General features: G+C 32.6%; 1 protein-coding gene across 1 annotated transcript in view; it reads right to left on the bottom strand.

Annotated features, from left to right (window-relative positions):
• Nucleotides 1–10,582, bottom strand: part of LOC145242525 (protocadherin-19-like) — a 291,299-nt gene extending 280,717 nt beyond the window's left edge. The window contains exon 1 of the mRNA XM_080105597.1: nucleotides 10,403–10,582. The gene's annotated coding sequence lies outside the window, so the exon portion shown is untranslated. The remainder of the gene's footprint in view (nucleotides 1–10,402) is intronic.
• Between the last annotated feature and the right edge of the window lie 6,130 nt (nucleotides 10,583–16,712).

Here is a 16,712-nt window from a genome sequence, read left to right as displayed (position 1 = left end):
AGTGCATAGGAGCGTGTGGGAAAATATCAGCATCAGCAAAGAATGGCTGGCTTGCGAAAAGATTAGCAACAACAGCAATAGCCAAAATATGCGAATTAGGAAATGTGCACGAGTTGGCACGACAAGAAAAAGAGAAAAAGGACACGTGCTCGGGGCAGAAGCAAAGTGTGTGTCAAAGAAAAGGGACATGTAAGGTCAAAGGTGAGAAATGGCTGACTACGGCCGGCATGAGGTTAGAGAAAAAAAGTGTTCACGATGGTGTCGAGACGGGAGAATAATGGCAATAAATGCTTTTGCCAGCCCCGATTTTTATTTGTTTCTTTCATTTGTTTGTTTGTAATTGCAACGTTACATTTTGACACAATGTGCGGGAAGACTCTTTGGGTTGTGCATGGGCATATTGGACGTCCACCAAAATTTATTTCACTGATTGGACTCTTCCATGATAGCATGACAGGTCAAGTTCTCTACAACAGCATAGAGTCTAAGACTTCTGAAATAGGCAATGGAGTAAAGGCTGCTGCAAAGAAGGTGGGCTCTCTCTACTGTGCTAGAAAGCTACTTACACCTGAAAGTATCCTGTACCTCTATAAGTCCACCATTCGCCCATGTATGGAGTACTGTTGTCACATTTGGGCTGGTGCATCTACTACTAATCTCTCACTCCTGGACAGGATTCAAAAGAGAGTTGCCAACATGATAGATCCTGAACTGTCATCTAAGCTTCAGCCTCTGTCTCATCGATGAAATGTTGCATCCCTCTGCCTGTTTTACAAGTATTTTAATGATGAATGCTCTGACGAACTACAAGCACTTGTACCCCCTCGTAAATAATCCTGACAAACCCGACAAGCAGCTAAATCCCACCCCTACGCAATAGAGATCTCTAGGTGTATGAAAGCCTTCTACTCTAGTAGTTTCTTCCCCAGAACTGCTAGACTTTGAAACTCTCTTCTGGGATTTTGCTTTCCCAACTGTACTGACATGCAGAAGTTCAAGTGTAATGTGAACAGACATCTTGCTTCTCATCTCTGAAGTATCTCTGCAACTTATGTCCCCGGTAGTAGCCCCCTACATTAAAATGGCACTGTGCCTTGTTTGGGGTGAAAATTGAATTTTAAAAAATGCAAGGCTGCATACTTGCACCAATACTCTTTAACACCTTTTTCATGCAGTTAAAAACCTCGAGCAAGGGGTCTACATGCGCTACCATCTGGATATCTCTATTTGTGAACTGTACCAACTCAATGCCAAGACGAAGAGCCTTCTAGACCTCATCTAAGAAGTTCTCTTTGCCGACGAATCTACTCTAGTGGCATATGCTGAATCCCTTCTGCAATTGATGCTAAATCATTTTTCAGAAATCTTCAAACTGTTTGCTCTGACAATTAGCCTTACTAAAACTGAGGTGTTTTTTCAATCTGCACCAGAAACAAACCACCAACCCTGACTCTTTTCATTGGCAATACTCAGCTGAAGAATGTAGAACACTTCCAATATCTAGGAAGCACTATATTGATGCATGAATTAGCAAAGCCAGCCAAATTTTGGGAAAACTCTGAAAGTGCTCAATCAGCACAACATACGTTTGAGTACAAAACTGAAATTGTACAATGCAGTGGTCTTCCCCTTCCTCTTCTTTGAATGTGAGACTTGGATGCTGTACCGTAATCACATGAAAAGAATGGGAGAAATTCCACATGCGTGCTCTACGTTCCGTCCTTGGAATCCATTAGCAGGACTGGATTATTAATCTTGAGGTGCTGGACTAAGATAAATCATCGAACATAGAGTGTATGTTCATCAGGCCTCAACTGTTGTGGGTAGCTCATGTCATCCGCATGGAAGAATACCACCACTTATTGTATAGAGAAATTCAAAAAAAGAAAAGAGAAACCTTGGTCATCAAAAAACAAACAAAAAGAAAAACGCTACAAACACACAGTCAAGACCAATCTATAGTGGTGTGATCTTGGACAAAAAGAATTGGAGCATTGTGCCTGTGATGGATCAAAATGATGAGCCACCATCTAAAATGCGACTGTCTTCTTTGAGGATGCACATCGCCAGAATTTCATTACTGCCAGAAATCAACGCTACAGAGCATCAACAACAGTGATACAAACTACGCATTTTGGAACCCCTACTGTGCCAGATCCTCTGCCTCCAGCCTGGGAATCTTCAGCCATCTTTGAAAACACAGATTTTGACAAAGCGAAGAATTTTCTTCGAACATGATGGACTATTAACAACAACATATTGTTCATACTCTTTATTTGTGTCTCTGTATACCAATGAAATAAACTCATCTCCTATTTTCACTTGTATTTTACTATGAAAGTATATTTACATATACATTTTTACTTGTTTTATATGAATATTATTTTCTTTTGCATAAGCAAATATATCCGTGTTAATACTAATTTTTTATTGTATGGCTTTGTTAATATTATATTGAATGGTATGGCTTTATTAATACTATTTTAATGGTATGGCCTGGTTAGCACTATATTTTAATCGCATGGTCTTGTTAATATTATTTTAATGGTATGACCTGGTAAGAACTATTTTGTAATGATATGGCTTGGTTAGAAATACTTTTTAATAACATGGCCTTGTTAATCCCATTTTAATGGTATAGCCATGTTAGAACTACTTTTTAATCATATGTTAGAACTACTTTTAATCATATGACTCTGTTAACAATTACAAAGGAGATCCGACGTTGTCCGGGATTGAACAAGGATTAACAAATTTTCCAACAGCCCATACTTTTATTGCCATCAAAATCGCCCATTTTTCAATCAAATCCATTGATTGCCAGCTCTATTCAGGAATACACAGCAGTGCACCAGAAGTGCACCAGAAGTGCACCAGAAGGAAATTTCATATGCCTCTCGCAGTGACTTAGTCCACAATACATTGTAGTCTATATTGCACTGCAGAGAATCTACTGTTGATTTTATAAAATTATCTGTAAATGATGGCTTCACTTAAAGTTGAAAATGCAATCATGGTTCAGTTGTGTCTGAAACAGAAACATTCATTTCGAACGCGCCCCTGTCTTATCAAAGAACCAATTGTTGATTTTATGAAATTATTTTTACATAATCACTTGAATTAAAGTTAAAGGGACAAAAGTCAAGTATCAATTGTGCTCTAAAAACAAAAATTCATTTCGAACGCGCTCCTATCTTATAAAAGAATCTACAGTTAATTTTATAGGCTGGGCCTTTCTGCTTGTGCAGTGATAAAACTTTTCAAATGCACTTGTGATGTTAGGCTGTATAAAAGTTCTTTGGCGAAAATTGGACTTCCTTCTTTAATCCGAGAGTTTCGATTATCAATTTTCAACATATATGGAACACATTCCGATGCAAAACCTATGTAAGAACACTCCCAGACATATCAAATACTTTTCAAAAATCGGCCCAGCTGTTTTGGAATACATGGGGAACTAATTCTCTCTCTCTTTCTCTCTCTCTCTCTCTCTCTCTCTCTTTCTCACACACACACACATACAAAGTTCCTTTTATATAATAGTAGAGATTCCAGGGGGATATTTTTCGTCACTCTTCTATGAGTCACCCATTTCAGAATTTTTTTCATTAATTCCGACCTACCTGACTCTCACAAAACAGTGGGTGTAACTTTTACTCACTAAGAAAAACCGAAGTTCCTTTTTGAATCGAATTTTTTCGATTTTCGATATTGATCAGACACATTAAGTACATTCGTGTGAAATTTTAAAAATCAGCCCAGCTGTTTCCGAATCTATAGAGAACGAACACATGCACACATATACAGACAGAGTTCATTTATATAATATATGTATAAATGTCCCTTTAGGAGATTTTTAATCTTTGATATATGTTCTATGCATATACTAAAAAGCAAAATTAAATAAAACCAGAATTAATATTTTTCTAATGATTTTCTTCTGAGGACATGAGCCTACATCGAAAATCTATTGATTAAGGGAATTACTTGAAATGTTGTATTCTTTGTTCAAACAATAGATTTTTGTTTTCAAAATTACATTTTTCTGAAAGAAATTTAAATATAGAAACTTTAATATATATATATATATATATATATATATATATATATATATATATATATATATATATATATATATATATATATACTAGCATTTCAGCCCAACTTTGCTCGGGCCCTATGTACTGTTTATAACTTCATGTACATATGTATATATATATATTAAAAATTCGACACGTGTCCAGGTAACCTACATCTAAAATTTCAAGTGTTTAGACCCAAAGTTGGTGAAGAGGTTTGGTAGAGTCTGCATAGGTCAACTCTTTCAACTTTGACCTCTTGGCAGCCAAATTTTCGCCCCAAAACTGATTAAAAAGCTTGCTGCATGTCTGAATACCCTCTATGTAAAATTTCAAATGTTTAGACGCAAAATTGATTGAATAGATTGCTAGAGACTGCAAAGGTCAAATCTTTTGAACTTTGACCCCTTGGCAGCCAAATTTTCGGCCAAAAACCAATTAAAATGCTTGCCCTATGTCTGAATACACGTTATGTAAAATTTTAAATGTTTAAACCAAAAATTGGCTAATTTGGTAGAGACTGCAGAGGTCAAAATTTTTTTAAACTTTGACCCCAATTTTTTGACCCCTTAACATTTTTTGTTATCAACTTTAAAAGTTAACAATCAAATTAAAAAGTTTGATCCCTGTCCAAGTAACCTATATCTAAAATTTCAAGTGTTTAGAGCCAAAATTGGCGGAGAAGTTTCGTAGAGTTTTCAAAGGTCAAATCGTTAAACTTTGACCCCTTGACAGCCAAATTTCTGTCTGAAAACCGATTAAAAAGATTTTCCTAAATCTCAATACCCCTTATGTCAAATCTCGAGTCTGTAGACTGAAAATTGACAGAGTAGTTTGGTAGGGAAATATACACACACACACACAAACACAGAGTTTCACTTTTATAGACAGATATACACGGAGAGAGAGGAGGAGATAGATAGATAGATAGATAGATAGATAGATAGATAGATAGATAGATAGATAGATAGATAGATCTATGTTTTAATATGCCAGTTTTGTCATAGAGATTCGATAAACAATACTAATTATCTTACTGTGCTAATATAATAGTGCTCAATAATAATAATATTTATTTAGTGTAATTTTTTATTCATGCAAACATTTTTGGCTACAGATGTAAATATATGTTTCAGTTAAAACCTGGGACAGGGTAAAACTTTGTCAGGCAAAAGTATTTTTTATCCAATCTCTACAAACAGAACTTTACACATACGCTCACACACACACACACACACACACACACACATACGCTCACACACACACACACACACACACACACACACACACACACACACACACACACACACACACACACACACATACGCTCTCACACTCACACACACAAACACATACACACATATCAGTTCAGTTCATAAGGATTGATATGACTTCTTTTTTGTTTGGTGTTTCTGTATATTGTTAGCGCCGATGTGCTGCCTGTAGTGGAATAAAAATAAAAACCTATATATATATATATATATATATATATATATATATATATATATACAATATAAAGCTGAAAGTGTGTGTGTGGTCAGGAATAGGCTCTTATATGGTTGACTATTATAGAAAACTGATTACATATAATGATAGATGTATCGAGACACAGGAATGGGTATGTTTGATCCTGCAGAACGGTGGGTCATTAAAATTGTGGGGTCTGCGTTCGTACCTGGTCCACAAAGTATGGAAATAAAAAATTTAAAAATTTAAAAAAAAAACGTTTACAAGTGTTTTTGATATAGATGCCCATAATAATACTTTGATAAGTATGTTTTAACTTAAATAGGGATGGTATAATAAAATTGTGGGATTTGCGTTCGCGCCTGGCCTCCATAGAATGGAAATAGGCACAAACTTTAATAAAGACTTTTCATATCTATCTGCGTAAGTATACTTTGATAATTATGCTTCAGTTTGAAGAAATATGGTATAATAAAATTATGGGGTGTTCGTTTGCGCCTGACCTCCATAGAATGGAAATATGTGACAAAGTTTAACAAGGTTTTTTAATATAGATCCACAGAATATTGTGATAAGTGTTTCAGTGTGAACAGATATGGTATAATAAATTATGGGGTTTATCTACTTTATTGTTACTTTCATCATATTTTGCTTTGGTTTTGATACCCCTGAATTCGAAGCTATCTCTTTACACCCTTCCTTTTCATAACCTATCATACTTTCATAAATCAGAGTCCATTTTCTGTAGGCTGTTTTTGAACCCAGTCAACGACGGGTACTTTTGCTAGTATATATATATAGAAACAATTGTATGCTTATATAGTAAATAAACTAAACTTTTTGGAGGAGGAGGGGGCGTTAATGAGTGTCTGTTTCCAGTGAAGTGATATAATATTAAAAGTATCTATAGCTCTACTATTGCACTATCGAGCTATTTGAATGAACTTTTTGTTGTCAATATTTATATTTGAATACAAAATTGAAAAATGTTATTTCTAAACACACACACACACACACACACACACACACACACACATACACATACATGTGTGTGTGTATATTATTATTATTATTATTATTATTATTATTATTATTAAGTAGTGTTAATTAATGTTTGTTTCACTATATATATATATACTCTAATAACACAAAATACCTTCTAAAATATAAAATATTCCTAAGTTTTGGGATTGAATCAGCCGTAATTTGCAATTAGCTGAACAAATCAGTCATCTCCCCGGTACCTATCTCTATATTTCTTTCACTGTGTGTTGATTTAACAACGTTTTGATTGTTTGTAAAGTCTCTGTGAGCATTTAGAGAAAGAGTGATTCTATCTTTTCAACCAATTTATACAGAGTGCTCGTACACACCGTAAACACGTATGTGAATTAGATAACAAAATAACAGGTCTCTTTACCTTTATATTCTCTATAAATGTAATATAGAAGTAAAGAGATTTATCATTTTAAGTTATGCAAAAAAAAAAATGTTTTCAACAGAAATATCACATTTCGTGAACTTTTGAATGAAATCAAAATAGAATAAATAATGAGAGTGCTTGTGACCCAACGGGTCACGGGTAGAGCTGTACCTATCTATCTACCTATCTAATATATATATATATATATATATATATATATATATATATATATACATATATATATATATATATATATATATACATATATATATATATATATATATATATATATATATATATATACATATATATATATATATATATATATACATATATATATATATATATATATATATACATATATATATATATATATATATATATACATATATATATATACATATATATATATACATATATATATATATATATATACATATATATATATATATATATATATATATATACATATATATATATATATATATACATATATATATATATATATATATATATATATACATATATATATATACATATATATATATACATATATATATATATATATATATATACATATATATATACATATATATATATACATATATATATATATATATATATATATATACATATATATATACATATATATATATACATATATATATATATATATATATACATATATATATATATACATATATATATACATATATATATATACATATATATATATACATATATATATATATACATATATATATATATATATATATATATACATATATATATATATATACATATATATATATACATATATATATATATATATACATATATATATATATATACATATATATATATATATATATATATATATAAACTACTTCATTTACTCACATAAAATTAATATACGAAAGTATAGATTCATGCGTAAACTTTGAGTATTTACTTCAAAAGTGCTCAATATGTAGGTAGAGCTAGATAGTAATTTATAAAATATATATGGCGATTAAGCTACATTGAATATTCGGCGTTTCATCCACTCTAGGATTCCTCAGGATATACTATAATGTAAATTACAAAAACACTCACATTACTTTCACAAAAACACTCGGCTAGTTAAAACCACTATATATCATTTCTCCCACTCTACATCCATGCCTAAATCTAAACGCCTGAGGAATCCTAGAGTGGATGAAACGCTGAATATTCAGTGTAGCTTAATCGCCATATATATTTTATAAATTACTATATATATATATATATATATATATATATATATATATATAATTATTATATAACTATTTTGTAATTTTTTAACAATAGTGTTTCATCCATTCAAGAATCATCAGTGCAAGGAGTTACGATTACTGCCGGTCAGGAGGTCCGAACCCGGCCACGGAGTTATCTCTGACTCCATTAGCAAGGAACAAACCGCTCGATCACTGTTAACAACGAGAAATACAATTGAAAACATTTATATAAATGTCAAGACGGCTAGAGTGATCTTTTGATTACAACATCATGATCTGCACATGTAAGCTTAAGTGAGCGACTTTAACTTCAACTTAAAGTGCTCAACAACCGAGTTCTTTAAGAGGGCTGACATAATTATTGCTATAATTATTTTTAATACCTACAGACACTACAGTGCTTCATCCTTTCGGGAATCATCAGTGCAGGGAGTTACAATTACAGCCAGTACATATATATATATATATATATATATCGATGCTTCCATTCAGTCTCGAAAGACAAAGGATACCCCCTGTAAGGGCAGTTGCGCATGTAATTGTGTGGCAGAGATTGTGCAATTCCCAATCACACCTCTCCTGAATCGACACTATTTGAGTCCAGTGGCAAGGACAAGTTCAGGACGACTCGAAACAATGCCGAGATAAGCAGAGAGCAAATACAGCACCTGGAAGTCCCAGATAGTCACACATTTAGTATTGACCAGGTTCAACGTTGCTTAACTTCGGTGATCCAGCAGGAACTGGTGTGTCAAGGTGATTATGTCGTACTGATATATAATAAAACTTATCATTCATTTATACATAAAAAAAAACACAATATACATGTATTTAACATAGTATAATGCAAATAAAAAATAACAATTTATATAGGAAACTCCATCCATCCAAATAACCTCAATTATTATTATTATTATTATTATTATTATTATTATTATTATTATTTCATGCATATACACATGCAATAAGTTCATATAATATGTTGTATATATATATATATATTTCATTATTTACTTTGATAGTGCTCAATACCTGAGTATAACTCAGCACTTTTATGGAAATATATCTATGGCAAGTTGAGGGATGCCGGTTGTTTTATTTAATACCGAATAGAAATAGTTTTTATGCTTTAAGTTCTTTATATCTTCAAATATTTATTCATGGTGTTTTTTATAGAAGACAATTCATTTTTTTTTTTACTTTGCAGAACATGATTGAGTTTTGCTAAGAGAAAGGAAAAAAGCAACAACAATGCTTTGTGTATTTTTTTTTTTTTTTCGGGAAACCAGTATCTTCAGACAACCTAAACTGGTAGCACCTGTATGGCAAATGAGCTACACATGCGCACACATGGCATTGAAGAGCTGTGATACAGTGGAACACTTCAGCTGTTATATATATATATATATATATATATATATATATATATATATATATATATATAGCGAGAGAGAAGGAGAGAGAGAGAGAGAAGGAAAGAGAGAGAAATTACAGTAATCATCCAACAAATACTATAATGTAAATTACAAAAACACTCACATTACTTTCACAAAAACACTCGACTAGTTAAAACCACTATATATGATTTCTCCCACTCTACATCCATGCCTAAATCTAAACGCAGATTCCATGAACAAAGTTTCTTGCCTACATGTGGAACATTATTCCACTGACCTGCTTCCTGGTTGAATACAGCATGGTAGCTTTCAAGTCCAATGTAAACAAGTTCTTGTTAAGCCGTCCCCCATAAATAATCAAATTTTACCCAATTTACACCATTAACGATTACTACACTACCACCTTACATTCATTAATCCTTATCCTCAAGTGGCCTTCCGGTCTTGATAAGTGGTGACTCCAAAGTAAACAAAAAATAAACATAAAATAAAATACTTTCGGTCAGAGTGTGAAGGTCGGATGGACTTAACGGACCTGATGGACGGACACACAGTTTGGAAAAAAAAAAAAAAAAACAAAAAAAAAAAACGAAGGAAGTGAAGAAAGGGGGGGGGGAAATCCACGAGTTCCGTATGTGCATCTCGAAACCTGTATCTTGAAATTTGAAACTTAGTCGGTTCGCACATAAAGTTTGTGCCCCGCCAAAAAAATATCGCGCAAACTAAAATCAGTGGCAAAAGTCACGAAAATCAAATCAATCATTTTGCGTCAAAACTCACCTGAGCGATTGTTTAACTCCAGTGGAATCCGTACGGGAAATGTGTCCCCCGATATAATGCACCACAGCTATAATGATAGCATGAAGCACGTTGCTACAACAACAACAACAACAACAACAATAGGTGAATACAGATGGGGATGTGCAAAGGGGGGGGGGGTTAGGGTGCCAGTGAGATGGGGTTGTTGTAAGTTGTTGCAGATGGGTGGGTGGGTGCGTGCGGGGGGTGCAGGATTTCTTTGAAGCTTTGTGATTGTGTAAATTGAAATAAAGATGCCTTTAGTCCTGTTAAGTATGTTGTGTGCAGGCACCTGCCCTAACAAGGGGGACTAGTTGACGTCTTCTGTTTATTTATTTATTTATTCATTTATTTACTTTGTTTTTTATTTATTTATTTATTTTTTAAATATTTCTTTATTGTTTTGTGTGTTTATGTGTGTAAGTCAGTTGTAAGCAAGAGATGGAGAAGACACACCCACCCATCACAACTATGTCAGCATCCATACTCCGCCCATTATCCGCACATGCCTTTTTCTTATAATGATAATACAACTACCACTAATGATAATTGATAATAAATTCTTTTTTTTTCCTTTCTTTTTTTTTTTTTTTTTTTAACTTTCTCTTAAGTGATTTCCGGTACCAATCTCTCTTGATTTTTACCTATCTATCTATCTAGCATAGCGATATGCACAGACACCATTCATTGCGTGCATGTGGAGACAGTCTGAGAGCTTCAAGCAGAATGAGATATTGTTTTTTAATAAAACAGTCCACCTTCCATAAAGATAATGTAAACGATCGGAAAAAAAAAATTTTAAATAAAAATTCAAATATTGTTTAATTAATAACATTTATAAAAGGAAAAAAAAAACATGAACAATATTAAATGTGTGTATGCGTTTGTTAATGAGAGTGAGTATGCGTGACACAAACACATATTTCTCTCTCTCTCTCTCTCTCTCTCTCTCTCTCTCTCTCTCTCTCTCTCTCACACACACACACACAATTTCTCTAATAAAACAAACTAAAACAACACAAAAAAAACGAATTGCATACTCTCGCCAAAGATCTTCGCCACATAATTGAGAACAGAGCTTCTGTCAGAAGATGTTTGTGTTATGTCAACATATGAGTGAATTAATAAGTTATACTGAAGTACTTTATAAAGGCATTTTCAAAGCTCTCTCTCTTTTGCTCTTTCTCTCTCTCTCTTTATATATATATATATATATATATATATATATATATATATATATATATATATATATATATCATAATGTTTTTAGGGATACAAAATTTAAATATAGCAATTAGGAAGGGAAGACTTTTATGATTCATGATTAAAAGTAAATTTATATATATATAAATATAGATATATATATATATATATATATATATATATATATATATATATATATATATATATATATTCCTTTAATCTTCTCTCCAAAAAGTAAATGGGGAACAGGAGAGGAAAGAAAGAGAAATGGGGAGCCAGCTGACCGGTTTCGACCCTCGCTTCTCAAAACTGCATCGAGGGAATTTTTAAAACAAAGAATTACTGATCATTTACTTAAAAACCTGTCTTGGGCAGCAAACTTTAGCACAGACTCTTTTTCTATTCTGAGTCGTACTCATTCATTATATCACCTTAAGATCTTGGAGACTATTCACGTTCGACTTAGAAAACCTTCCCTTTGCAAGCAAAGGGAATGCTTCCTGGGCTTGAACGTGATTAATCTCTAGGGTATTCGACCATAATGCTGTTTTATTTTAATCGTTTTCCCACTTTTTTTTTCTCCGTAAATTGAATAAAACGCAATTTTAATCGCTTTTTCATTCTTTGTTTTAAAAATTCCCTCGATACAGCTTTGAGAAGCGAGGGTCGAAACCGGTCAGCTGGTTCCCCATTTCTCTTTCTTTCCTCTCCTGTTCCCCATTTTTCCCCTTTTGGGAAAGAAGATTAAAGGAATATATATATACATCTATATTTATATATATACAAATTTACTTTTAATCATGAATCATAAAAGTCTTCCCTTCCTAATTGCTATATATATATATATATATATATATATATATATATATATATATATATATATATATATATATACACTCTTGAGAAAAAAAAATGGGCCAAACAAATTTTATACATGTTATCGCACTAAATGTTATATTGAACAAAGAAACTTAAACGAGACTAATAACACAGAATAAGACATTTATTTTAATAAATGCTTAGGATGGAATCGCATTCACTTTTGATTTCTTTAAAAGATCAATCCTTTTAGACATGCTCTCAACCAAAGTGGAACACTGTGAAGAGGAGATGCTATTCCATTCGCGTTGCACAGCTTCCCACAGTTTGTCATTGTTCGAAAATGTTCCTCCATCCAATGCACGAGATATTATGGACCAAATATTCTCGATTGGGTTTAAATCGGGGCTTTGATCTGGCCAAAATATCGCATTAACTGAATTACTAGAAAACCATTTTTTGTGACTTTAGCAGCGTGTGCAGGAGCATTATCATGTTGAAAAATAATGTTCTGAGATATTCCCAGCTTCTGGATACTTAGTAACTGTCCCGTTTCTAACATTCGAATGTATTCCTTTGCATTGACTTCTCACATCTAATAAGTTCCCCAACTCCTGCTGCAGTAAAAGTTCCCCATACCATTATCCCTCCAATCCGGTTTTCAACTGTCGTTTTTATGCAACTTGGTGAAAATCTTTCTCCAGTTCTTCGATTGCACCATTCAGGAGCATCGGGAGCATCAATAACAAGACAAAATCTTGATTCATCTGACCAGAAAACATTCCTGAACCAGTCTGTATCTTTCTTGCCATAATACGAGAAAAATCTCTTTCTATCATTGATGTTCTTTTTAGATAAAAATGGCTTCCTTGCACACCTTTTAGAAGAAAATCCTATTTCTTTTATTCCTCTAGATATTTTATATCTAGAAAGAGAATTTCCAGCCCCTGTTTTGAATTCTTTGCTATGGTCAATATAAGTTTTCTTTCAATCCTTCAAAACAGTTAATTTAAGCCTGTGGTCGTCCTTCAAAGTGAATGCTCTCGGGCAACCAGATCCAGATTTCCCTTTTACCAAGCATTCGACTTCGAACCTTTGACCAATTCGCTTCACTACAGAAAGAGATGTTTTCACTTTTTCTTTTCTTAAAATATCAAAAATCTGCTTGTAAATCATTTTCGACTACCTTAATCCTGCAATTCGGTTTTTTATATCCTCACCAAGATGCTGTCCTACTATATTTAGGATTCATTTTTCCACTTATTATATGCTATAATAATAATAATAATAATAATAATAATAATGATGATAATAATAATAATAATAATAATAATAATAATAATAATAATAATAATAATAATAATAATAATAATGATGATAATAATAATGACAATAATAATAATGATGATGATGATGATAATAATAATGACAATAATAATAATAATGATAATAATGATGACAATAATAATAATAATGATAATAATAATGATAATAATAATAATGATAATGATAATAATAATAATAATAATAATAATCTGCAAAATAGAAATTTTCAGTTAAAATTAACAAAAATGCATGGAAAAATATTGAAAAATCGATTTTTTTCCTTCTATCACTCTTGGCCCATTTTTTTTTTTTTTTGCTCATGAGTGTGTGTCACAATTTAAGACTGTAAATTATACTTTACAACAATTTATTCTTCGACCGGATACTCAAAAGCGAAATATTCAGATTTCCTTAATCCACAGAGTTTCAAGAAATGTGTTCTTTTCACTAGAAGAAAGATATTAGCAAATTAATATTATAGTGAAGCTATGAATATAATGCAGTTCCAATCTATGCCAGTACTAGCAAATCCATAGCTGATACCGGCATGAATTGAAACTGCATTTGCAAAAAGTCGAGGAAAAAAGATTATTTCGAATTGTTAAAGTTTTTTTTTCCTCTGGGGATAGCACGACTGCCATCATGAGTGCTTCCATGGCTAGGTAGAATATAGTAATGATGGAAAAATTGAATTCAAAGATACAACGGAAGTAAAACAAAAAGGTTGTACCATCGTGACCTTGACAGATTGTTCTTGAAATAATTAGGTTATGCATTTAAAGTCATGCATCTGAACAAATGCGTAGGCATAAAGGCTTTCAGTTGAACGAAAGTTAGATAGACAGCAGGTGTGATTTCAGAATAGATAGAAGAAAAGTGATTGTAAACATAATCTTAATAGCAATACTACTACTATTACTACTAATACACACACACATACCCATACACACACACACACACACACACGCACACACATATATATATTGTTCGAATCTCTCAACCAGCAGGACCAGCAGTATTATCACTTCCTACATTGATGATTGCGCAAGCATGGAAATGTACTTTCTGTAGATATAAAAATGATTGTTAATATTTATTTAAAAACATTATAGTTAACAAGTTAAAGTTCAGCCCTCTTTAGGGAATTAAGACAAAAGTGGTCAACTTTGGCACAAATGCAACATTCTGACTTCCAATCGCTAATACTCTATCACTGTTTTCTATGTATGCTCACTGACATAGAATTTATATATCCACTGTCAGGAAATAATGTAAATTGTGACTCATCATAGAAAATGACATTGCTCCAAAAGGTCATAGGTCTCTTCACCATCTCATGAGACCAATCTTTTGTGTACTTGATATTGGCAGGATGAAGAAGAGTCTTCCTTCTCACAGCGCTATCATAGTACCTATTTACTATGCCTCCCCACGGGACAGAGTTAGACACCAGGGTCGTTTTTTAACGTGGAGAAAAGGTACAAAAATAAAAATTGTCTCAGTCGTGAAGGATTTCTCCTCCACCGAAAGAGAACAAGAAATAGAAGTGCAGCATCTGGAGAACAGATACTACACTTTGATCTGACAATGGTTCTGGAACTGACACCAGCTTGTGCTGCAATGCACTGAGGATCCTCTTCAACATTTCTTTTCACAAGACGCAAGGTTCTTTCAGAGGATCGAGGCAACCTTGATGAGGTTTTGAGCACTCTTTGTCCTCTTTTGTGAATTGTACAATCACTTTATTAACATTAAAAAGGGGTATTGAAAGTATTGAAAGATTTCCTGTTGTTTTGTGTTGATTAAGATCACCTTCATATCGACCCACGATTCTCACTCGCAGAAATTTTGATAGGTCTGATATCCCTTTGGTTTGTGGCATGCTTCAATGCTGTTAGATTCAATTTTAATGAAATACTCCAAGTTATTCCAACACTATTCTTACCTGTAAATATGAATAAGCATGTATTAATCTTAGGAAAAATATTTATCTTAGGGTCTATTATTTTCTATCATGTCTGTGTATATTGAATGTATGTTTAATCGTTCCTCCATATGTCTGTCATTCTCATTTAATACTGTCTGGGCTAACGTCGCTTAACTTTGGTGATCTAATGCGAATGAATGTGTTAGCATGATTACGCCGTATAAAATAGCAAAGAAACTGGCGCTTCTACACTATTAGTACGAAAGTTCGGAAATCACAAAACTGAATTTCACATGAAAACAATGGTATCTACATATTCCTTATGTTTTTAAAATGATTATATCCAAAAATTACGAAAATCGATAAGGTAAAAAATTATTTATTAAAGAAAAAATAGTAGAATTTGATGAAAACGATCGTAAGACACAGGAGAGTTCAAAAGGGAAGTAATTTTCTGTTTTGATTTAAACAAGATGGCGGTATTTTTTCAGCTGCTAACATGATTAAAGTTGTTTTGTTTAATAATTCAGTAATATTCAGGTAATTTCGACTGCATAATTTGGAAGCTACCATCGTAGCGTATTAGAATTGACAAAAAAATCAGTTGAAACCATTGTTTTGTTTTTTTTCTCTGAAAACTCCATTTATCGACTACAAAATCCTGTCTCAATTCTGTAGAAGCACCAAGAAATTAAATAATAGAATAAAAAAACATAAATAAGGATGTTCATTTTCTTACATGCAGTCATGGATGCATATTTGAAAATTTGAGTAGCCCTGAAAATTAATATAAACAAGCTCTTCTTCTTCTTCTCAACCAACGATGGGTTGAAATAGACCATCTTTGGGCCAAGATCGAAGTGCAGTGTCTGTCCTGAGGCTATGCTTCAATTTTTTTGTCCTGGGATAGTTAAGGAGAAATCCTTCACGACTGAAACAATTTTTTTTTTGTTCCTTCCCCCACATTAAAAACCGACCTTGGGGTTCAACTCTGCCCTCCTGGAGAGGCAAAGTAAA

This window comes from Euprymna scolopes, chromosome 21, assembly GCF_053919585.1.
Source record: "Euprymna scolopes isolate OS-2025 chromosome 21, ASM5391958v1, whole genome shotgun sequence".
NCBI lineage: Eukaryota > Metazoa > Mollusca > Cephalopoda > Sepiida > Sepiolidae > Euprymna > Euprymna scolopes.
The sequence above is the reverse complement of the archived record's forward strand: the minus strand, read 5'-3'. Positions and strand labels throughout refer to the sequence as shown.